We start from the raw sequence: 24,955 nt of genomic DNA, 5'->3' as shown, positions 1-24,955 counted from the left end.
CATATTTATACACATATGACTTTCGGGCTATTTACAACTATAGCCTCAAGGGCCCTTGGAAAACATATTCACAAATATGTCCCCGCATCCGGATCTCTCTCCGGGTACATTCGTCATCCGGCTCCGTAACCGGGATCTTCATCATCCGGTTCCGAAACCGCAACCGGGCTTGTCGTCATTCATCTCCGACATCCGACCATCCCATCCGAAGGGACCGTAATCCCAACAGGGTGTCCCGCTCCGGGTGGTGGCGATGAAGGAAGAACAGGAGGAGCTGCTGACGGCCTACCACGACAGCCCCTGGGCTGGACACCGTGGAACGTGGGCCACGTTCGAGGAGATAAAGGGGAAGTACTGGTGGCCGGGACTGTACCGGGACGTGCATCGGTTCGTGACAACTTGCGAGAGTTGTCAGATGCACTCCATAGTCCGACATCGGGACGAGCTTCACCCTACGTACCCTTCGACCATCCACTTCAAATGGATGGTAGATCTGGTGACAATGCCGATGGGAGTAGGATAGATGCGGTATTTGGTCCTGGCTCGGGAAGATCTGACGAACCAGGTGGAAGGCCGAGCCCTTCAGGGCAAAACGACCACGGCCGTATGTCGGTTCCTGATCGAGGACGTGATATGCCGGTACGGGTGCGTCGGGAAGATCGTGGCTGATCGCGGGGAGTTGGACGCTGAAGAGGCCGAGGAGTTGTTCGGCCGGCTAGGAGTCAAGCTCTCGCTTACCACTGCGTACAATCCGGAGGCGAATGGGAAGTGTTAGGGAATGGACGCTTCTAAAACAAACCCTTCACCTCTCGGCCACAATCGAGGAAACACGAATCAATGCAGAAGTAAATCAAAACACAGAGAGAGACTCGAATGCACAGGGTTTAGCGTGGAAAACCCTGGACGGGAAAAACCACGGGAGTGCAAGGCTCCAACTATCACTATACGCAGAGAATGTACAATGGCGAGCTGCAAGGCGACGACCTTGACCTCGTTGTCCTCGCCACAGGCGGCGGTATTACACAGAGGCGTCGACCTCTTCCTTTCTCTCTCTCTCGGCTGCTCTCACTTCGCTCCCTCTAAGTGGAAAACAGAAAAATGAGCAACAACAAAAAACTGTTTGCCCTAAGTCATATTTATATACATATGACTTTGGGGCTATTTACAAATATAGCCTCGAGGGCCCTTGGTAAACATATTCACAGATATGTCCCCGCATCCGGATCTCTCTCCGGGTACATTCGTCATCCGGCTCCGTAGCCGGGGTCTTCATCATCCGGATCCGAAACCGGGTCTTCGTCATCCGGCTCCGTAGCCGGGGTCTTCATCATCCGGAACCAATACCGGGTACTCCTCGTTCGGGTCTTCATTCCCGATTCCCGGACATCTGACCATCCCATTCGAAGGGACCGTAATCCCAACAAACTCCCCCTTCACTTCGGCATGGGATGTCATTCCAGTCCGACCCTCTTCCGGCACGCTTCCAGCTTGTCGGGTGTGAGCACTTTGGTCAGCATATTTGACCCGTTCTCGTCCGTGTGGATCTTCGTCAGCACGAACTCCTGGTCTTCTATCCTTTCCTGGATCCAGTGATATCTTTGCTGGATGTGCTTCGTCCGTGAGTGATAGGCCGCGTTCTTCGCAAGGTGGATTGCACTCTGACTGTCGCAGTAGAGTCGGTACTCCTCCTGCCGGATACCGAGCTCTCTAATGAAGTCCTTCATCCATATTATTTCCTTGCCGGCTTCAACAGCCGCCATATACTCCGCCTCCGTGGTTGACAACGCAACCGTCTTTTGCAGCCTCGACTGCCACGAAACAGCTCCCCCTGCATACGTCATCACATACCCTGATGTGGACCGGCTGGTATCTGCATCAGCCGACATATCCGAATCGGTAAAGCCGTCGAGTTCGGGCTTACCGGAGCTGAATCGGAGGCACACGTTTGCCGTGCCCTTCAGGTATCGGAGTATCCACTTGGCCGCGTTCTAGTGCTCTTTGTCAGGATTGCTCATCTACCGGCTCACCACTCCGACTGCATATCCTATGTCTGGTCTTGTACACACCATTGCGTACATCAAGCTTCCGACGGCAGAGGCATATGGTACTTTCATCATGTCCTCCTTCTCAGCCTTTGTCTTGGGGCTTTGCTTGCTAGACAACTTGCAGTTTGCCGGGAGGGTTGACCCGACCGGTCTTGCTTCCGACATGTTGAACCGGTGAAGCCACAATTGCTTCTTGCTCCGGTCCCGGATGATGTGCATCCCTAGTATTTGTCTCGCCGGACCCAGGTCCTTCATTGAGAAGGTTCGGTGAAGCGCTTTCTTCAGCATCCGTATCTTGACCTGGTCCCGTCCGACGATCAACATGTCGTCCACGTACAGGAGGAGTATTAGAGAGTCTCCTCCCTCGAACTTCTTCACAAACACGCAGTGATCGGACTCCGTTTTGTGGTGCCCTTCGTCGGTCATGAAAGAGTCGAACTTCCGGTACCATTGTCGGGGAGCCTGCTTCAGTCCGTAAAGGCTCTTCTTCAACCAGCATACCAGGTGCTCCTTCCCTTTCTTCTCGAATCCTTCCGGTTGCTGCATGTAGATCTCTTCTTCGAGGTCACCGTGAAGGAATGCCGTCTTCACGTCCATCTGTTCTACCTCGAGGTCCATGCTTGCCGCTATGCTCAGCACCGTCCGGATGGTGGTCATCTTCACTACCGGGGCAAATATCTCGTCGAAGTCGACGCCCTTCTTCTGCTGGAACCCCTTCACCACGATCCTGGCTTTGTATCTCGGGGGGTTTCCGGCATCTCCCGGTTTCAGCTTGAACACCCACTTGTTTCGAAGTGCCCGCTTTCCTTTCGGCAACTCCACAAGTTCATATGTGTGGTTCTCATACAGGGAATCCATCTCCTCCTGCATGGCACTCAACCACCTGCGGCTATGGGTGTCAAGCTTTGCTTCTTCAAAACTCTCCGGCTCCCCCTCGTCGGTTAGCAACACGTGCTCTGGTTCCGGAAATCTCCGGGGGGCCCTTCTCTCTCTTAGAGGATATCTCCGTTCCGGAGCTTCGGTAACCGGCTCCTCCGTTTCCTCTTCATCCGAATCCATTTCGGGATCGGGGCCGGTTCCGGTATCAGTTTCATCTTCCTCGGCCGGTTCTGTTTCTTCACCGTCTTCGGCCGGATCCTCGAGTGCTAATCGGTCCCTTGCCGGTCGGGACTGCTCCTCGTAGAGTTGATCCTCACCGGTCGACTTGGAGCTCTTCATCTTCTTCTCCGACTCCCAGTCGGCGAGTGTCTTGTCCTCCATGAAGATGATATCACGACTCCGGAATATCTTTTTGTCGACCGGGTCCCATACTCGGTAGCCGAACTCATCATCGCCGTAACCGAGGAATATGCATGGCCGGGTCTGGATCTAGCTTTCCTCTCCGGTCTTTTGCCACATGCACATATGCGAGACACCCGAACACCTTCAGATGCCGGTAGGATACTTCCCTACCGGTCCACACTCTTTGCGGCGTGTCCCCGTCCAAAGGTACTGAGGGTGATCTGTTTATCACGTATGTCGCCGTCGACATTGCCTCAGCCCAAAACCCCTTGGGTAGTTTCGCATGCGCCAGCATACTCCGGACCCTCTCCATTATGGTCCGGTTCATCCTCTCGGCCAGCCCGTTCAGTTCCGGCGTCTTCGGCACAGTAAACTCGAGCCGTATTCCCTTCGAGCGACAGTACTCCGCAAACTGCCCCCGGTATTCCCCTCCGTTATCCGCTCGTATCGCTTTCAGCTTCTTGCCGGATTCCCTTTCCACTCTCGCGTGGAGTTCTTTGAAGACGCACAACACTTGGTCCTTTGTCTTCAACGGTGCCGTCCACAGCTTCCGGCTGTGGTCATCAATGAATGTCACGAAGTACTGGGCTCCGCCATGTGACTTCGTTTCTACTTGACACACGTCAGTATGCACCAACTCCAATGGTGCGCTACATCTCGTCGGTGGCCTTGAGTGGAAGGAGGTTCGGTTCTGCTTACCGGCCAGGCAATCGGTGCACTTCTCCAGGTGCACATGCTTCACTGGAATAAGGTTTTCTTCTGCAAGCCTCTTCATCCCCTTCTCACTCATGTGGCACAGTCTCTTGTGCCACAGCTCACCGGCAGTGTCGGCTGCCACGTTCAACTCATCCGGACACAACCAGGCATTCATAAGGTACAGTGTGTTGACTTTCCGGGCCCGAGCCACTATCAGGCTCCCCTTGCTGAACTTCATAACGCAGTTCCGGATGCTACCTGTGTAGCCTTCATCGTCTAGCCTCCCGGCCGAAATCAGGTTCAATCGAACCTCCGGAACGTGTCGGACATCCTTCAGCAACATGTTGCTTCCGGTCGAGGTTGTCAACCACACGTCTCCTATGCCGGCAATCCGGCACGTACCTTCATTTCCCATCCGAACACAGCCATGCTCACCGGCTGTGTAGGATGAGAAGTATCTTCTTTCCGGGGTCAGGTGGAACGACGCTCCGGAATCGACCACCCAGGTAGTCTCATCGCCGGCAATGTTTAGTTCACCTTCTTCGGTGATGAGCATGATCTCCTCTTCACTTGCCGCGAGTGCCGTCGTTCCTTTCCGGTCCTGCCCTCACCGATCCGAACCATTCCGGTTCGTGGCTCCCCGGTAAGCACCGTTCCGTTCCGAAGACTTCTTCGAATCGGTGTCGTCGGCTCCGTTGTCTTTTCGGTAATGCCGACAATTCTTTCGGAAGTGCCCCGGCTTCCCACAGTGGAAGCATGTGGGCCTTCCTCTTGACTGCGACCGGGTCCCCGACTTCTCCCGTCTTTGCGGACTCCGGTTCCGTTGTCTTCCCCGATCCGATTCGGTAAGCAGCATCTTCGGATCGGAGGCCGGTTCTTTATCTCTCCGACGTGCTTCTTCGTTCAAAATGCTTGTCTTTACCGTTTGTAGGGACAAGTTATCTTCGGTGCAGGAGGTGCTGAGAGTCACCACCAAGTTCTCCCAGCTTTCCGGCAATGTACACATCAGCATGATGGCTTGCATTGCATCCTCCAACGGGAACTTGATCACCGCAAGCTGGTTCACGAATCTCATGAACGTGCTTACGTGTTCCACCATACTCTCGCCGTCCCGGTACTTGAGGTTCACTATCTTCCTCATCAGGGAGGTCCGGTTCAACACATTCTTCCTCTCGTAGAGGCCCGACAGCTTCTGCCACATCTCATATGCGTTGGTGTCGTTCGCCACATGTTGTAGAACGCTCACGTCGACGTATTGCCGAATGGTTTCAACGGCTTTGCGGTTCAGAAGCCTCCATTCCGTCTCAAGTACCCCCTTGGGTATTTCCGACCTGTCGATCGGTTCATACAGGTCCCGAACAATGAGCAGATCCTCCATCTTTATCTTCCAGTCGGCGTAGTTCTGCGCATTCAGCACCATCATCCTCGGCTGCCCGCTGCTGCCGCCTTCCATTTTCTGCACTGCAGTCGCTCTGATACCAGATTGTTAGGGAATGGACGCTTCTAAAACAAACCCTTCACCTCTCGGCCACAACCGAGGAAACACGAATCAATGCAGAAGTAAATCAAAACACAGAGAGAGACTCGAATGCACAGGGTTTAGCGTGGAAAACCCTGGACGGGAAAAACCATGGGAGTGCAAGGCTCCAACTATCACTATACGCAGAGAATGTACAATGGCGAGCTGCAAGGCGACGACCTTGAGCTCGCTGTCCTCGCCACAGGCGGCGGTATTACACAGAGGCATCGACCTCTTCCTTTCTCTCTCTCTCGGCTACTCTCACTTCGCTCCCTCTAAGTGGAAAACAGAAAAATGAGCAACAACAAAAAACTGTTTGCCCTAAGTCATATTTATACACATATGACTTTCGGGCTATTTACAAATATAGCCTCGAGGGCCCTTGGTAAACATATTCACAGATATGTCCCCGCATCCGGATCTCTCTCCGGGTACATTCGTCATCCGGCTCCGTAGTCGGGGTCTTCATCATCCGGATCCGAAACCGGGTCTTCGTCATCCGGCTCCGTAGCCGGGGTCTTCATCATCCGGATCCGAAACCGGGTCTTCGTCATCCGGCTCCGTAGCCGGGGTCTTCATCATCCGGATCCGAAACCGGGTCTTCGTCATCCGGCTCCGTAGCCGGGGTCTTCATCATCCGGAACCAATACCGGGTACTCCTCGTTCGGGTCTTCATTCCCGATTCCCGGACATCTGACCATCCCATCCGGAGGGACCGTAATCCCAACAGGAAGGTGGAGCGCGGACACGGACCGATCGTCAAGGCGTTAGTTCGGGCATGCGGAGGTCAAGTCGGGAACTGGCCGCAGCTGCTGCCTTACGCGTTGTGGGCTGACCGAACTACGCACAGTTCGGTAACCGGATTCATGCCGGCAGAGCTCATGTTTGGGCAGAAGCCGATCATGCCGATGGAACGTACGATCTCCTCATGGGCAACCATGCACTGGAGAGACGAGATGAGCCAGGAGGAACTGTTGGCGGCGCGCATACGACAGCTCGAGCGAAGGCCGGAGGACGTGGAGCAGGCTGCGGGAAAGCTTCGGGTGGCAAGGATGAGGAACAAAGCCCGGTTCGACCGAACGCACCGGCTCCGACCAAAGAAGATCGAGGAAGGCGACTGGGTGCTAGTCTACGACAGCAGCCTCGACAACCAGCACCGAGCGACACGGAAGTTCGCAAGAAGGTGGTTCGAGCCTTACGTGGTCCAAAGCGCCAACAACAACGGGACGTACCATCTGGCGGAACTTGACGGCACGAGAATGGCAATACCGGTAGCTGGGAAGCGGATCAAAGCGTTCAAGAAGCGTCACGACGACGAGCCGGATCCGGTTAACCTGGACCGGAACGACGAACGATCCGAAACCGAGGAAGAACCGAGGGGCAGGGAATGAAGGCTGGACCGGTTTTCTCCGTCCCAACTCAATTTGGCGCATGCCGGTGGATGCGCGGTTAGGTGGGGGCGGATGTCGTGAAGAAAACCGTCCACGAGCGGAATCGGTGCGCCGGAGCATAGGAACCGGCTCTTCATGCACGTACGCCTTGTGATATACATAAGAGAGAATTAGGGACATGGAAGATCCTAGGTAAGTAGATTCGGTAGGTAGGAAGTTAATAGGAAACGGCTCCCTTCTTGCCTATAAAAGGAGGGAGACGAGGAGGAGGAAGGGGATCGCGGAGAGTCGAGGACGAAGTGCTGTCGGTTTGTGGGTCGGAGGCTTATCTCTCTCTCTCGCTCGCAAACTCCGTAGCTTCTTGCTGTGCAGGTTTCGGGAGGCTCGTGCAGCTCTAAGGAATGCTCGAGTGCTTCCGGCAGCACCTCCAACCTACTCTTTCCTTTCTGTGCGTTTACGAACAGGCATCGGCATCTGTTCGCCGGCCTGTTCGGTTGTAACCAACTTCGTGCTTCTTGTTGTTTGTCTCTGTTAATATATACATACATACCTTCGTGTCTCTCTGTGTTGGTTTCCCACTCGCATCTTCGTGTCGAAGGGCCGTGTCCCTGTGGATCTACGCTCGCACCTAGTGGGTCTCTTCCCTTCTCCTTTCTCTCTTGCTCTTCGGTACAAGACCCCCGAGGTCCCGCCTCATTCCACACATCCGCGAGGAATACCTCGACAACGAGAGACCCGGGTTCAACTCCCGGGAATAGAAAGGACAATATCATATATCAAATTTTGCGACGCATGTGATTTGTTAACTACTTAATAACTCAAAAACTAACGACGTAAAGTAGCTGTTATAATAATGTAAAATTAACAAAATAATAAATATTCTGTTTGAAGGATTGATAACGAAATTTACTTTGATTTCTTACTCCTCACATCCATTTCAAAACTTAATCCCATTATTCGATTAATGGTAGGGGTTGCGAATGAAATTGGAATAAATATTATGTTTTTCGGGACAACAACAGATAGTCTATTTCGTTGTCGTTATTCCTCAACATTGTTACGATAAAAAGCACACAAAATGTGATCCATTGTAGTCTAGTTGGTCAGGATACTCGGCTCTCACCCGAGAGACCTGGGTTCAACTCCCGGCAATGGAAACGACAATATCATATATTAAATTTCGGACGCATATCATGTGTTAACTGTTTGACAACTCAAAAACTCAAGACCTAAAGTAGATGTTACGATAATGTACAATTAACAAAATAGTCAATATTATGTTTGAAGGATTCATGACGAACATTACTTTGATTTTTCTCTCCTAACATCAATTTCTAAACTTAATCCCATTATTCGATTAATGGTAGAGGTTTCAAATGAAATTGGACAAAGCCTTATGTTGTTCGGGACAACAAGAAGCAGTATCTTTGGTTGTGGTTATTCGTCAACATTGGTACGACAAATTCGTACACCAACAATTATAGTTTGGATAACTGGATACAATTTCAAAAAATACGCATAGATTGCAGAATAATGGTCAAATGTCGATGAGCATTGCACCATGTTTCTTTATTTGTAACAAAGGGCTAGAATGGTACATTAACTATTTCATTTACTAAATGAATTCCATTGTAATCAAGTTGCCTCGGATCCTTGCTTTCTACCTGAGACGCCCGGGTACAAGTAGATCTATCATATATCATGAGTTAATGTGGCATCGATAAAAACCCTTGACATTACTAAATGTTAAAAATGAAAGTGTGTTAGAATAATCCTCAGTTTTTTGTTGATGCTTGCAAACTTAATCCCATTATTCAATTAATAGGAGAGGTTTCAAATGTCTTTTGACAAAACATTAGGTTGTTCGGGACAAGAAGAAACAATATATTTAGTCGTGGTTATTTGTCAACATGGTTACGACAAATTAGTACACTGACAATTACAGTTTGGATAACTTCATAGAGTTTCCCGAAATACGCATAGATTGTAGAATAATGGTGAACTCTCGATCAACATTGCGTCATAGTTCTTTATTTGAAGCAAAGCACTAGAATATTATATTAACTAATTCATGTACTGAATCAATTCTATTGTAGTCTAGTTGGTTCGGATCCTTGTTTTTTACACGAGACTCCGGGGTACAACAATAGCCATTGGAAAAACTAGATACATCATAGATCATTATGTAATGTCACATCGATAAAACCCCTTGAAATGATTAAATGTTAAAAACGAGAGTGTGTGAGAGCAATCCTCAGTTTCTTGTTGATGCTTGCGCAATATGTAAATACTATTTATTACTAATCTATGATTGCAATATATCTATACACAAGATAGGAGCCATTGTAATCTAGTTGGTTAGGGACAACATTATGTTGTTCGGGACAACAAGAAGCAGTATATTTGGTTTTGGTTAATCGTCAACATTGGTACGACAAATTAGTACACCAACAATTATAGTTTGGATATCACAATACAATTTCAAGCAATACGCATAGATCGCAGACTATTGGTCAACTGTCGATGAGCATTGCACCATGTTTCTATATTTGAAGTAAACCACTAGAATATTACATTGACTAAATCATTTACTAAATGAATTCCATTGTAGTCTTGTTGGTTCGGATCCTTGTTTAAGCAATATATAAATATTATTTATTACGAATCAATGATTGTTACGATAAAAAGCACACAAAATGTGATCCATTGTAGTCTAGTTGGTTAGGATACTCGGCTCTCACCCGAGAGACCCGGGTTCAACTCCCGGCAATGGAAACGACAATATCATATATTAAATTTCGGACGCATATCATGTGTTAACTGTTTGACAACTCAAAAACTCAAGACCTAAAGTAGATGTTACGATAATGTACAATTAACAAAATAGTCAATATTATGTTTGAAGGATTCATGACGAACATTACTTTCATTTTTCTCTCCTAACATCAATTTCTAAACGTAATCCCATTATTCGATTAATGGTAGAGGTTTCAAATGAAATTGGACAAAACCTTATGTTGTTCGGGACAACAAGAAGCAGTATCTTTGGTTGTGGTTATTCGTCAACATTGGTACGACAAATTCGTACACCAACAATTATAGTTTGGATAACTGGATACAATTTCAAAAAATACGCATAGATTGCAGAATAATGGTCAAATGTCGATGAGCATTGCACCATGTTTCTTTATTTGTAACAAAGGGCTAGAATGGTACATTAACTATTTCATTTACTAAATGAATTCCATTGTAATCAAGTTGCCTCGGATCCTTGCTTTCTACCTGAGACGCCCGGGTACAAGTAGATCTATCATATATCATGAGTTAATGTGGCATCGATAAAAACCCTTGACATTACTAAATGTTAAAAATGAAAGTGTGTTAGAATAATCCTCAGTTTTTTGTTGATGCTTGCAAACTTAATCCCATTATTCAAATAATAGGAGAGGTTTCAAATGTCTTTTGACAAAACATTAGGTTGTTCGGGACAAGAAGAAACAATATATTTAGTCGTGGTTATTTGTCAACATGGTTACGACAAATTAGTACACCGACAATTACAGTTTGGATAACTTCATAGAGTTTCCCGAAATACGCATAGATTGTAGAATAATGGTGAACTCTCGATCAACATTGCGTCATAGTTCTTTATTTGAAGCAAAGCACTAGAATATTATATTAACTAATTCATGTACTGAATCAATTCTATTGTAGTCTAGTTGGTTCGGATCCTTGTTTTTTACACGAGACTCCGGGGTACAACAATAGCCATTGGAAAAACTAGATACATCATAGATCATTATGTAATGTCACATCGATAAAACCCCTTGAAATGATTAAATGTTAAAAACGAGAGTGTGTGAGAGCAATCCTCAGTTTCTTGTTGATGCTTGCGCAATATGTAAATACTATTTATTACTAATCTATGATTGCAATATATCTATACACAAGATAGGAGCCATTGTAATCTAGTTGGTTAGGGACAACATTATGTTGTTCGGGACAACAAGAAGCAGTATATTTGGTTTTGGTTAATCGTCAACATTGGTACGACAAATTAGTACACCAACAATTATAGTTTGGATATCACAATACAATTTCAAGCAATACGCATAGATCGCAGACTATTGGTCAACTGTCGATGAGCATTGCACCATGTTTCTATATTTGAAGTAAACCACTAGAATATTACATTGACTAAATCATTTACTAAATGAATTCCATTGTAGTCTTGTTGGTTCGGATCCTTGTTTAAGCAATATATAAATATTATTTATTACGAATCAATGATTGTTACGATAAAAAGCACACAAAATGTGATCCATTGTAGTCTAGTTGGTTAGGATACTCGGCTCTCACCCGAGAGACCCGGGTTCAACTCCCGGCAATGGAAACGACAATATCATATATTAAATTTCGGACGCATATCATGTGTTAACTGTTTGACAACTCAAAAACTCAAGACCTAAAGTAGATGTTACGATAATGTACAATTAACAAAATAGTCAATATTATGTTTGAAGGATTCATGACGAACATTACTTTCATTTTTCTCTCCTAACATCAATTTCTAAACTTAATCCCATTATTCGATTAATGGTAGAGGTTTCAAATGAAATTGGACAAAACCTTATGTTGTTCGGGACAACAAGAAGCAGTATCTTTGGTTGTGGTTATTCGTCAACATTGGTACGACAAATTCGTACACCAACAATTATAGTTTGGATAACTGGATACAATTTCAAAAAATACGCATAGATTGCAGAATAATGGTCAAATGTCGATGAGCATTGCACCATGTTTCTTTATTTGTAACAAAGGGCTAGAATGGTACATTAACTATTTCATTTACTAAATGAATTCCATTGTAATCAAGTTGCCTCGGATCCTTGCTTTCTACCTGAGACGCCCGGGTACAAGTAGATCTATCATATATCATGAGTTAATGTGGCATCGATAAAAACCCTTGACATTACTAAATGTTAAAAATGAAAGTGGGTTAGAATAATCCTCAGTTTTTTGTTGATGCTTGCAAACTTAATCCCATTATTCAATTAATAGGAGAGGTTTCAAATGTCTTTTGACAAAACATTAGGTTGTTCGGGACAAGAAGAAACAATATATTTAGTCGTGGTTATTTGTCAACATGGTTACGACAAATTAGTACACCGACAATTACAGTTTGGATAACTTCATAGAGTTTCCCGAAATACGCATAGATTGTAGAATAATGGTGAACTCTCGATCAACATTGCGTCATAGTTCTTTATTTGAAGCAAAGCACTAGAATATTATATTAACTAATTCATGTACTGAATCAATTCTATTGTAGTCTAGTTGGTTCGGATCCTTGTTTTTTACACGAGACTCCGGGGTACAACAATAGCCATTGGAAAAACTAGATACATCATAGATCATTATGTAATGTCACATCGATAAAACCCCTTGAAATGATTAAATGTTAAAAACGAGAGTGTGTGAGAGCAATCCTCAGTTTCTTGTTGATGCTTGCGCAATATGTAAATACTATTTATTACTAATCTATGATTGCAATATATCTATACACAAGATAGGAGCCATTGTAATCTAGTTGGTTAGGGACAACATTATGTTGTTCGGGACAACAAGAAGCAGTATATTTGGTTTTGGTTAATCGTCAACATTGGTACGACAAATTAGTACACCAACAATTATAGTTTGGATATCACAATACAATTTCAAGCAATACGTATAGATCGCAGACTATTGGTCAACTGTCGATGAGCATTGCACCATGTTTCTATATTTGAAGTAAACCACTAGAATATTACATTAACTAAATCATTTACTAAATGAATTCCATTGTAGTCTTGTTGGTTCGGATCCTTGTTTAAGCAATATATAAATATTATTTATTACGAATCAATGATTGTTACGATAAAAAGCACACAAAATGTGATCCATTGTAGTCTAGTTGGTTAGGATACTCGGCTCTCACCCGAGAGACCCGGGTTCAACTCCCGGCAATGGAAACGACAATATCATATATTAAATTTCGGACGCATATCATGTGTTAACTGTTTGACAACTCAAAAACTCAAGACCTAAAGTAGATGTTACGATAATGTACAATTAACAAAATAGTCAATATTATGTTTGAAGGATTCATGACGAACATTACTTTCATTTTTCTCTCCTAACATCAATTTCTAAACTTAATCCCATTATTCGATTAATGGTAGAGGTTTCAAATGAAATTGGACAAAACCTTATGTTGTTCGGGACAACAAGAAGCAGTATCTTTGGTTGTGGTTATTCGTCAACATTGGTACGACAAATTCGTACACCAACAATTATAGTTTGGATAACTGGATACAATTTCAAAAAATACGCATAGATTGCAGAATAATGGTCAAATGTCGATGAGCATTGCACCATGTTTCTTTATTTGTAACAAAGGGCTAGAATGGTACATTAACTATTTCATTTACTAAATGAATTCCATTGTAATCAAGTTGCCTCGGATCCTTGCTTTCTACCTGAGACGCCCGGGTACAAGTAGATCTATCATATATCATGAGTTAATGTGGCATCGATAAAAACCCTTCTTGACATTACTAAATGTTAAAAATGAAAGTGGGTTAGAATAATCCTCAGTTTGTGGGGATATCGGTGATGAAAATCTTGGACGACCTCTGGGGCATTTTGTAAATTTCCCGATGGTTCCCATGTGGCCTCAGACATGGGGTAACCCCTGCATAGGACGAGGTATTGCAAGTGTCGACGGTGCCAACGCGAGTCAAGGATTTGGTCGACCTCGTATTTAGGAGTACCCGGCAAGAGACCCGGTGAGAACTGGATGAGGAGTACCCAGCTACGGAAGACCCGGATGAGGAGTACCCGGCAATAGTCCCGGTGAGAACGGGATGAGGAGTACCCAACTACGGAAGACCCGGTGAGAACCGGATGAGGAGTACCCGGCAAGAGCCGGATGGTGAAGGCCTAGTGAGAAGTGCTCACCGGATGAAGGGACATATTCGTAAATATGTTTCTTGAGAGGCCATCGGGGCTATATTTGTAAATAGCCGAAAAGTCATATTAGTATAAATATGACTTAGGGCAAACTTAGAGTGTAGTGTTGTTGTCATTCTTGTTGGCGCAAGATTTGAGCGCAACAGTGTACAGAGAGAGAGAGAGACAGAGAGAGAGAGAAAGAGACGAAGAGCTCGTATCTCTGTTGTAACCGCTGCCTGTGGCGAAGACAATGAATAAGAGGTCGTTGCCTCTGTGTTCATCTATTGTACATTGTTACATAGTGATAGTTAGCAATCAGTGGACTACCGTGGTTTTTCTCGTGTTTGGGTTTTCCACGTAAACATCCTGTGTACTCTTCTCTTCACTGTGTTGTGCACTCATTCTCCGTTTTCTGTGTTTGATTCTAAGCTTGGTTGTGGCCAAGCGTTGTTCATCGGGAGCGTGTAGTTCTTGACATTTCGGACCCTCCACAAGTAGGGGGAGTCAAGGCGGCACCGGAGGCCGGCAAGCAAAGGCCGACACGGAATGTTGGTACTATGGTAAAAAGGGCCACAGAGAAAGCGAGTGTTGGAAGAAGTGCGCCGATTCAGACAGATTTGGATCCGGCAAGGCCGACAGAGAGAACCGGCAACACTCGCACTACGCAAAAGGATCGGGAGGATCCAAAACCGGAAAAGCCGGTAAAGGGCCAGCCTTGGTGATGAAACACAAGGCTAACTCAATGAAGAAGACCACTTCCAAATCAGAGGAAGTGTGGTATGTTGATTCCGGTGCGTCGAATCACATGACAAGCCACAAAGAGTAGTTCTCTTTCTTGGAGAAACCGGAATAACCGGGTGTCGTCGAAACCGGAGAAGACACTCCTCACCCAATCGTGCATGTCGGAGAAGTCCCTTTGAGCCACGTCGGACAGAGGGGGAAGCTGATGAACGTATTACACGTTTTGACTATCATGAAGAACCTGGTGTTAGTCGGTTAGATCGTTGACCAGGGGATGCATGTGCGGTTTACGCACCTTGGGTGCTTCATCGAGGAAGAGGGCCAGATTATTGCGCAAGGGCGTAGAGATGGGAGGATGTTCATCCTCGACACCAATGACGTCGGCACTGCTTTGTTCGCCAAAGGATAGAAGATTGAATTGGATATTGATCTCTAGCACAAGCAGATCAGCCACGTCAATTACCAGAGGCTTCAAGACCTGCAAACAAAACAAATTGTTTTCGGTTTGTCGAAGTTCAGTGGCCGGAAGGTCCAAATATGTGAAGCCTGCCAACTCGGGAAGCAACATCGGCTTCCATTCCCCACCAAACAAAACCGTAGTTGTAACAAGCTCGACCTTATTCATTCGGATGTATGGGGACCGACACAGAACGTTAGTCTTGGCGGGAGTCATTACTTCATCTCCTTCATTGACGACTACAGCCGACACACATGGATCGACCTCATTGAGCGGAAGAGCGAAGTCTTCGAGTGTTTCCGGAACCTACAAAGCCTGGTTGAACAGGAAATATAGAGGAAGATCAAGTGCCTTCAGTTGGATGGCGGAAAAGAATATTTTTCTGGCCAATTCAACAGTTATCTACAACAGAACGGAATTCGGAGAGAATTCAGATGCAGGTACACACCGTAGCAAAACGATGTGGCCGTAAGGAAGAACCGGTCGATTGTCGACGCGGCAAGGGCAATGCTTGAGGAGAAGAGCATGCGCCATTTCTACTGGGCTAAATCGGTCCGGACGGCCGTCTATATCCAAAACCGGATCGGTGACAAGGTATTCGCGCATGAGATGTATTTCGGGCGCAAGCCGAATTTGAGACACCTTCGAATATTCGGTAACATTGCATATGTGCATGTGCCAGATGAGAAGCGGAGGAAGTTGGATGCAAAGTCGGAGAAATGCATCTTGGTCGGTTACTCGCATGAGCAAAAGGGGTATATGTGTTATAACCCCCGAATGAAGCAGGTCCGAGTTAGCCGGGATGTTGAGTTTGATGAGACGACATCATGGTATGTCTTACAGGCTCCAACTTCCGACCCCAACCCGATACCGGAGGATGAGGCTAGTGAGCCTGAACCGGTCCAGTTAGAAGACGAAGGGTTCGAGACTCTAGATGTGAGTCCAGAATTGTTTCGGTTGAGCGAGCCGAACAAGTGACTGGGTCAGACAGACCAGTCGGAAAATGAACCGGTGAGTAGTGGAGACTCTACTGTGTTCCCCCCATGTAAGGAACCGAGGAGACGGTTCACGCGCAAGGAAAAGGGGAAGAGGAAGATGTCGGAGCACGAGACTGGCAATGGTGAGTCGGATATGGTATGCCTTACCAACTCCGACTTCCGACCCTGACCCGATACCGGAGGATGAGGCTAGTGAGCCTGAACTGGTCCAGTTAGAAGACGAAGGGTTCGAGACTCTAGATGTGAACCCGGAATCGTTTCGGTTGAGCAGGACGAACGAGCGAGTGGGTCAGACAGACCAGTCAGAAAATGAACCAGTGAGTAGTGGAGACTCTGTCGTGTTCCCCACGCGCAAGGAACCGAGGAGACGGTTGACGTGCAAGGAAAAGGGGAAGAGGAAGATGTCGGAGCACGAGACGGGCAATGGTGAGTCGGATCGGAGCAGATCCGACTCCGAAAAAGAAGAAGGCGGATCTTCGGCAACGAAGACTAAATCAACCAAGAAGGGCCTCAAACCAGGTAACGATAAGTTACGTCGGTCTTCCCGCCAGAAGAACCCCGTGAAGCAGTACAGGTACAATCAGTACATGGCGCATCACTATGCGTACATGACCAAGGTGGCAGAAGTGTGTGAGCCGGAGAGCTACGCAGAAGCGGCAAAGGACGCAAATTGGCGTGCCGCTATGGAGGAAGAAATGCGGGCACTTGATGCCTACGACACATGGGACCTAGTTGACCCTCCCCGACACTGTAACCGATCGGATGTAAGTGGGTGTTCAAGGTAAAGTACAATACCGACAGTTCGGTTAACCGGTACAAGGCCCAATTAGTGGCGAAGGCATACACACAGACCCACGAAATCGACTACGACGAGACCTTCGCTCTGGTAGCGAAGATGACGACAGTTCGTGTGGTGCTAGCGTTTGTTGCGGCAAGGGGGTTACATCTTCACCAGATGGACGTGAAGAATGCATTTCTTTCAGTCCGAGATGAACAAGTTGGCGGTGTGCCGGTTCAAGAAGTCGCTTTTCAGTCTGAAACAAGCCCCCCAAGCTTGGAATGCGAAGATCACGCACTGGTTGCGTAAGATGGGGTTTGTGACCTCTAAATCTGACTCGTCGTTATTCATCCGGCAAGGTCCAGACGGTCCGGTTTGCATCTTGCTATATGTTGATGATCTAGTCATCACCGGACCCGGACTCGATGAAATCAGCCGAGTCAAGTCCCAGCTGTCAGACGCATTTGAGATGAAGGACCTGGGGGACCTTCACTATTTCCTTGGGATCAAGGTGATCCGAACCCCCGACGGCATATTGCTCTCACAAAGACACTATGTGTTGAATATGCTGTACAAGTTCAACATGACGGAATGCCGACCGATCCCCACGCCCCTAGACCGGAACCAGAAGCTCTGTCCCGACTCCGAACCGGCTTGTGATGAGAAGCGGTTCCGACAAATTGTCGGAAGCCTTATATATTTGACAATCACGAGACCTGACATCAGTTATCCGGTCGGCGTGATCAGCCAATATATGTAGAACCCGACCGTGGAGCACCTTCTGTTTGCGCATCGAATTTGCGATATGTGAGCGGCACGAAGGACTGGGGACTGTTATACCGGCATGGTATAACCGCAGAGCTAGTCGGCTACACCAATGTTGATTGGGTCGACGATGCATCAGATCGCCGATCCACCTCCGGCTATATGTTTTGCCTTGGTAGTGCGGCTGTTGCGTGGAGCAACAAAAAGCAGCCAATAGTGGCCCTTTCGAGCACTGAGGCTGAATACTGGGGCGCTACCGTTGCCACATGTGAAGCCATTTGGCTTCGGCGACTACTGCAAGACCTGCGGATCGAGGTGCCGACCCCGATCTTGATCTATGGCGACAACATAAGAAGCATGCAGCTCGCCAAGAACCCCGTATTCCATGCTCGTACAAAGCACATAGAAGTGCACCACCACTTCGTGCGTGAACGTGTCCTGAGTGGTGAAGTCAAACTTCGGTATGTTCATACGGATCGGCAAGTTGCCGACATCTTCACCAAACTGCTCGGGTCGGACAAGTTGCAACACTTCACCTAAATGCTTGGTGTTCAAGATCTCGACGTGCCACACTTGAGGGGGAGAACGGGCAAAGACACCAGAACGAGCAAAGGCAAAGAAACTGCCAATTGTGCCGGTGAGGGAAGAACTGACAAAGGCATAGTCAAGAAGGTCAGAGCCGACTGGAAGAAGAAGGGCAAGACTTGGACATGGTCCGATGTGGTGAAGGGCCTGGAACCGGAAGACGAATCGGGAGCGACCGATTCGGACAAGAGCCGGAACAAATCGGAAATTGCCGATTCGGTTCAATAGACAGATTCGGAAGAACCGAATCAATTCAAGGCCAAGAGGACGAGGCGGCAGCGAAAGTCGACGCTAACACGAAGGAATCGGCGAATCGACAAGCGCCGAGGTCACAACAACGAGGGAGATGAATTGGGCATGTTGAGCAGACAAGCCGACCGAGGAGGTCGAGGTGCACAGAATAAGAAGGGTCGCGGCAAACGTGACTGGACCGGACGAGGAGCGCGAGCGAGGTGGAGTGACGCTAGAAGGAGCCGGGTGGAAGGACCGGCTACCATAGAGACTGACACTACGATCCAACCTCAAGTTGAGTTTGAGGGGGAGTGTTGAACGGCAAGCTCAACCGGATCCAAATCGGCTGAATAAGCTTGAGCGGGATCGGCATCCGGAAGGATGAGTGGATCGGTGAGACAGTGAGTTGGGGAGCCGGTTAGCTGGATCCAGAAGTAACCAGAAGCCTAGTAGCAACCTAGACAACTAGGTAGTTAATGTCTCGTAGTTAGTGTCAGACGTTCGTGTGAGCATTGAAGTACACCGTACTTGTGTCAGTCCTCTTAGGACGTGTATAAATAGTGATGTTGAGCACATTGTATGTACAGAGAATTTTATGGAGTTGTTGATATAGGTTTAAGTTGTTCTGCTCTTTCTCTGTCTCTCCTGCGTACCTTCTATGTGTTAATCTCTCTCTCTGTATGTTGCTATCTGGCTAAGTTGGTTGTCTAATGCTTCCGCACCTTCGTTTTCTCAGTTGTGAATATCAAGTGGGGAATAACCAGTAGATAGAAGCTCAAAAGATCAAAACTAGAGGAGACGATTATACGCAAGAGGGATTGAGGAATAATATCAAGAACAAGATAATAAGGCAAGATTGACTAGACTAAAAGAATAGGGCAAGTACAATTAGTTTGTCTCAATTGGTGTTATCTCCTTGAGGTCAACTAGGGTAAGGATCCCCTTTTTATACACTTAACAAATGTGATGCACGATTATGCCATGCCCTAATATTAAAAGTAACCTTGCCTTCTTTACATTCTCAATTAATCCTCACACTCTTATCAACGTGTTCTCAAAAACGATAGTAAAAACTGTTATGCTCTAACTTTCTCTCCCGCGTACTGTGTTAAGCTTCCATTAAACCTTCATCTCTGTGTTCTATTGTTATCTAGTTCAGCCAGTTTTGTGTATGCTTCCGCACTTTCACTTTTACATGGTATCAGAGCGTTAGGGTTGAGAACCTTTGATGCCGACAAGCGATTTCCATAGACGAACCCTAACACCAGGTAAAGATCAAGAAGGCAAGAATGGACAGAGGAATGGCGAGCTCGCTCTTGACGGAGAAGCTTGACAGAACCAACTATGCATCTTGGTCATACAAGATGCACTAGTACATGCTTGGGCATGGCTATTGGAGTTATGTCGACAGAGCTAACGACACATCACCTAATGCGGAACACAGGGACTTTCCGGCTTGGGAACACGCGGTGTCGTGAAGATTCCCGACCACAGTGAGAAAACCGGACAAGTCAACGAGATCAGCAAGGTGCAACATGTGCACATGTACATTAGGAGATGTGTGTAGAATAAAAGGGGGAGTATTTATCTCACATTGTAATGCCCCTCCTTCCTTGGGCTATAAAAGGAAGGGAGGGTCCCTTGTAAAGGGGTTGCCCATTTTAAGTTAGGAGGGTATACCACTTAGATCTAAGGTATGGTAGTCTTGTATCTTTCTTTTACTTTCCTTTAGAGTTTGGTAGCTTTCTTCTTCTTCTTTCTTTTGGGTGTTCTTCTTGGGGTGGAATTTTAGGGTTTCTCCCAGTTCTTATCTCTCTTCTTGGTTAGGGTTTTGTTCGATTTAGAGCTCGTATGCTCTGAGGGTTTCCATTTGTAGCTCTGTCTCCTGTGCAAGTCCCCACATGCGTAGGCGAGCCCGAGTGCTCCCCGATTGGCGGCTTGGCGGTAGACAACTATTGCGCTTTGGTAAGAAGGCCCGTCTTCAGTGCTAGGCTTCCACTCGTGTAGGCAAGCCATTGCTGTATTTGTTTGGTACTAGACCGGCTCGAAACTGGCGTTGTAATTTCGTGGTCTTGTATATACATTCATAAGAAGTTGTGCATATTTGTGTCTCTGTTGGTGTCGGATGCGTTTCTTTCTTTCCGGATTCTATACATAGGAAGCGTGTGTTGAGTCAGTGTTGCGCGTGTGCTCTCTCTCTCCTGCTCTTCTATTCAGTAGCCTCCGGTACGCATCCGGAATCGCTCCAGTTAGTGCCACGACCGATGCGGTCGGTTCCGGAGAGAGTTGGTCTCCCAGTATCCATCTCTTCCTGGTCCGTGATCCCGGTTGTCCCACCCGATCTAACACGTGCACGCGGATTTTCGCGACATCGACAAGCAGGATGATTTACTGCTTTGCGTCTAGTGTCAACAATCAACTGCTTAGCCATATCTAGGATGCCAAGACACCAAAGGAAGCTTGGGGAAACCTAAAGAAGGACTTTGCCGCAAGCACCACGTCCCGGAAACTGCAACTCAGTCAGGAGTCAAGATGTTGTACACGAAGGCGGAGAGGCCCCGTGGACGTGGCGATCGAGCCGGATCAACGCACTATGCAGGCGGCCGAAAAGAGTAGAATCGGAGGCACAAAGATGGTGCCGATAGCAGTACTGGACCCTCCGAAAGCAGGGGGGGTCAATGCGGCATCGGAAGCCGGCTAGGAAAGGCCACGACAGACTACTGGTACTGTGGCTGGAAGGGCCATAGAGAAAGTGAGTGCTGGAAGAAAAGGGCCGATTCGGACATAGCCGGATCGAGCCAGAGGGACGCAGATAGGCGCCACGGATCGCACTTCGTCGGAGGCTTGGAGAGAGCCGGGTCGGGATCGGTCCTCATAATGAAGCATGATGCTATTCACATGGCTACATCTGACTCGAAGTCGGAAGAAGTTTGGTACATGGACTCTGGAGCTTCAAACCACATGACAAACCACAAAGAGTGGTTCTCCTTTCTCGAGAAGCCGGGGGCGGTCGAAACCGGAGACGACACCCCACATCCCATCGAGGATATTGGGGATGTCCCTCTGAGCCTAGTTAGAACCGGAACCGGCTGGATCTTATCCATTCGAATGTGTGGGGACCGGCACAAAACGTGAGCATCGACAAGAGTCGATATTTCGTCTCTTTCATCGACAATTTCAACCGGCACACTTGGATCTATCTAATCGAGAGAAAGGCAAAGTCGTCTCGTGCTTATGGAACCTAAAAAGTCACGTTGAACGAGAAACTGGAAGAATGCTCAAGTGTCTGAGATCAGATGGTGGAAAAGAGTACTTTTTCGGCCAGCTCACATGTTCTTTGCAGACTAAGGGAATTCGTCAAGTGTTCTCCTATAGATACACGCCGGAGCAGAACGATGTGGCCAAATGTCGGAACCGGACGTTGGTAGAAGCGGCAAGATAAGTCAATTTATGTCGCATCCGACTGTCGAACATCTGTAGTGCACGCATCGGATAATGCGATATGTCAATGGTAGTAAGGATCGGGCAAGAGGATGGGCATATGTGGTCAAAGGCCTGAAGGAGGATGAATCAAAGACAGTTGATTTAGACAAGAGCCGAATGAATCGGAGATACCCGATTCAGTCGAGGAATTTGATTCGGAAGAGCCAAATCAGTTGAAGGCCAAGCGGACAAGGAGGCAGCCAAAGCTGACACCGACACGGAGGAACCGACGGGTCGAGGGGCGTCAACACCACAACAACCACGAACTTGACTTGGGCCAACGGAGTAGACGAGCCGATCGAGGTGTGCGGGACTGAACGGGTCGAGGACTGCGAGCAAGGTGCAGGGACGCTAGATGATGCTGATAGAAGTATTCGGTGAAGACATACACGACGATCCTACCTTAAGTTGAGCGGACAAGCTCAACTGGATCCGGATTGGCAGAATAAGCTAGAGCCCAATCGGTATCCGAAACGAAGAACTGGATCGATGTTCGGATCGTATCCGGAACCAAGAGTCGGATTGGAGAGTCGGATCAGATTGTAACTGGTGGATCGTTACAGGCCTACCACTCTAGCCTAGTACGTAGGCATATTATGGGAGTCAGTCTTTGATGCTCTATACGAGCATTAAGTACTTGTCAGTACTTTAGTCATTCCATAGAGGCCTACGACTCTAGCCTAGTACATAGGCATATTTTGGGAGTCAGTGTCTGGTGCTCTATACGAGCACGAAGTACTTGTCAGTACTTTAGTCAGTCCTTTAAGGACTTTTATAAATAGTGCTGAAAAGCACAGTTGTAGATATAGAGTCTTTTGAGTAATTTTGAAATTGAGTCTTTGTTCTGCTCTGTCTCTCCCGCGTATTGTGTTAAGCTTCCATTAAACCTTCATCATTGTATTCTCTTGTTATCTGCTTTTGTCTACGCCTCTGCACTTTCACTTTTACAAAAGGTAACCTTGCCCTCTTTACATTCTCAATTAGCCCTCACACTCTTCTCCACGTTGTCGTGAAGATTCCCGGCCACAGTGAGAAAACCAGGTGGAATGGGCAAAGTCGGCAATGTGCACCATGTGCACATGTACATTCGAAAATGTGTATAAAATAACAAGGGGATATTTATCCCACATTGTAACGTCCTTCCCTCCTTGGACAATAAAAAGAGAGGAAAGTGCTCTTATGAGGGGTTGCCCATTTTGAGTTCGGAGGGTATCCCACTTAGATCTAGGGTTTGGTAGTTGTCTCTTCTTCTTACTTTCTTCCTTTTAGGGTTTCGTTTAGGTCTTCTTCTTCGTCTTCGTGTGGGTTGAGTCTTTGTCTGTTAAGGGATTAGTCTGGTAGAGAGCTCGCATGTACTAGCGGTTTCGTTTCTGCTCTGTCCCCTGAGCTCCCCCGAACAACGGCTTGGCTACAGACAACTGATGTAACCTGATCTACCTAAGTCCGGCTCGAAGTCGGTGTTGTATCTCACTGTCTTGTAAATACACATATGAAAGGTTGTGAATATCTATGTCTCTATTGGTGTCGGGTGCATTTCTTTCTTTCTATTTTTGTACATAAGTAGCGTGTGTTGAGTCGGTGTTGCGCGTATGCTCTCTCTCTCTCTCTCTCTCTCTCTCTCTCTCCTGTTCAGTAGCCTCCGGAACCGCCCCGGTTTGTGTCACAGCCGGTTCCGAAGAGAGTCGGTCTCCTGGCATCCATCTCTTCCTGGTCCGTGACCCCGGTGGTTCCGCTCGATCTGACACATGCACGAGGAATACCGCGACACCGGATGCCGTATCCGGATGACGGAGTGGTTTTGGAAGCCTTGATCCGGAATGTCACACATGCCAATTAGACCTATTTGGGTAAATAGGCCTAATATAGACAATTAATGTCAGAGGTTCTTTTAAGAGCACTGAAGTACATGTCAGTACTTCATGATATCCCTATTGGATGGGCTTGTATATATAAAGTGCATTTGAGCACTATTGTTTGTACTGAACATTAAGCTTTTTTATAACAGAAGTTTACCGTTGTTTGCTCCTCTCTCTCTCTCTCTCTCTCTCTCTCTCTCTCACTTTGTGTATACCTAACTATTAGACTTCTGGATAACTGACCGTGTACTTTGTGTCTTCCGCATATGCTTCCTATTGATGGGTGGGGGGATGACTTCAACCCCCTCCCAAGGGGGATTACGTGTGAGGGAGAGAAAAAGAGAAAGACAAATAAGAAATGACACAAAAATGAGAGTGGAAAAAACTATGTTACATTATGCCCCATGGGTGGGGTTTATATAGTACAAGAGGTAACCGTTACAAATAAAGAATGAGACAAGTAGGGAGTTACATTACTTACTGACTTTCTCACCTTTGTACACACATCCTCATAAACTCATATTACACACACATTAACCACATTATTGTGTTCCACCACTTATGCCTCCCCGTATATTCTTACGGTTACAAATAAAGAATGAGACAAGTAGGAAGTTACATTACTTACTGACTTTCTCACCTTTGTACACGCATCCTCATACACTCATTCATATTACACATACACATCAACCACATTATTGTGTTCCACCACTTATGCCTCCCCATATATTCTTACGGGTAAAACATGGCATGCATGTGGAACAGTGCATTCCACGTAACAATTGACAACGGTTCGGTTTGGTTTGAGAGGGTCTAAACCGAACCGTTTAAAATTTTTGAAACCTGAACCAAACTGTGAAACTGTTAAACCGAACCGGTAAACATTTTTCAAACCGTTAAACCATTAAACCGTAAAAACCGTGGTTTTGTGGTTCGGTTTCGGTTTTCAACATAGGTCAAATTTTTAATTTCTAATTTTTAAATTTTTTAAATTTATAATATTTCATTTTTAAAAATTTTTAAGATGTTCCTAAAATGTGATAATAAGGTCTAAAAATGAAAAGATTCTTTAAAAACAAATTTTACAATTTTTACAATTTTTTTAAAAAAAATTAAAAAATTAAAAAAAAACCGTT

General features: G+C 46.6%; 3 non-coding genes across 3 annotated transcripts; all 3 read left to right on the top strand.

Annotated features, from left to right (window-relative positions):
* The first annotated feature begins 9,634 nt into the window (after nt 1-9,634).
* TRNAE-CUC (transfer RNA glutamic acid (anticodon CUC)) lies at nt 9,635-9,707 on the top strand. Its single transcript has one exon. It is a non-coding gene; the product is annotated as a tRNA-Glu (tRNA).
* A 1,545-nt stretch (nt 9,708-11,252) lies between these two features.
* On the top strand, nt 11,253-11,325 carry TRNAE-CUC (transfer RNA glutamic acid (anticodon CUC)). The gene has a single exon. It is a non-coding gene; the product is annotated as a tRNA-Glu (tRNA).
* Nucleotides 11,326-12,870: 1,545 nt separating this feature from the next.
* Nucleotides 12,871-12,943, top strand: TRNAE-CUC (transfer RNA glutamic acid (anticodon CUC)). The gene has a single exon. It is a non-coding gene; the product is annotated as a tRNA-Glu (tRNA).
* The last annotated feature ends 12,012 nt before the right edge of the window (nt 12,944-24,955 follow it).

Source organism: Azolla caroliniana, unplaced genomic scaffold (genome assembly GCF_043228905.1).
Source record: "Azolla caroliniana isolate FFs.n. ecotype wild unplaced genomic scaffold, voAzoCaro1.0.p SCAF_10, whole genome shotgun sequence".
Taxonomy (NCBI): domain Eukaryota; kingdom Viridiplantae; phylum Streptophyta; class Polypodiopsida; order Salviniales; family Salviniaceae; genus Azolla; species Azolla caroliniana.
Note: the sequence above shows the minus strand (reverse complement) of the source record. Positions and strands in the feature narration are given on the sequence as shown.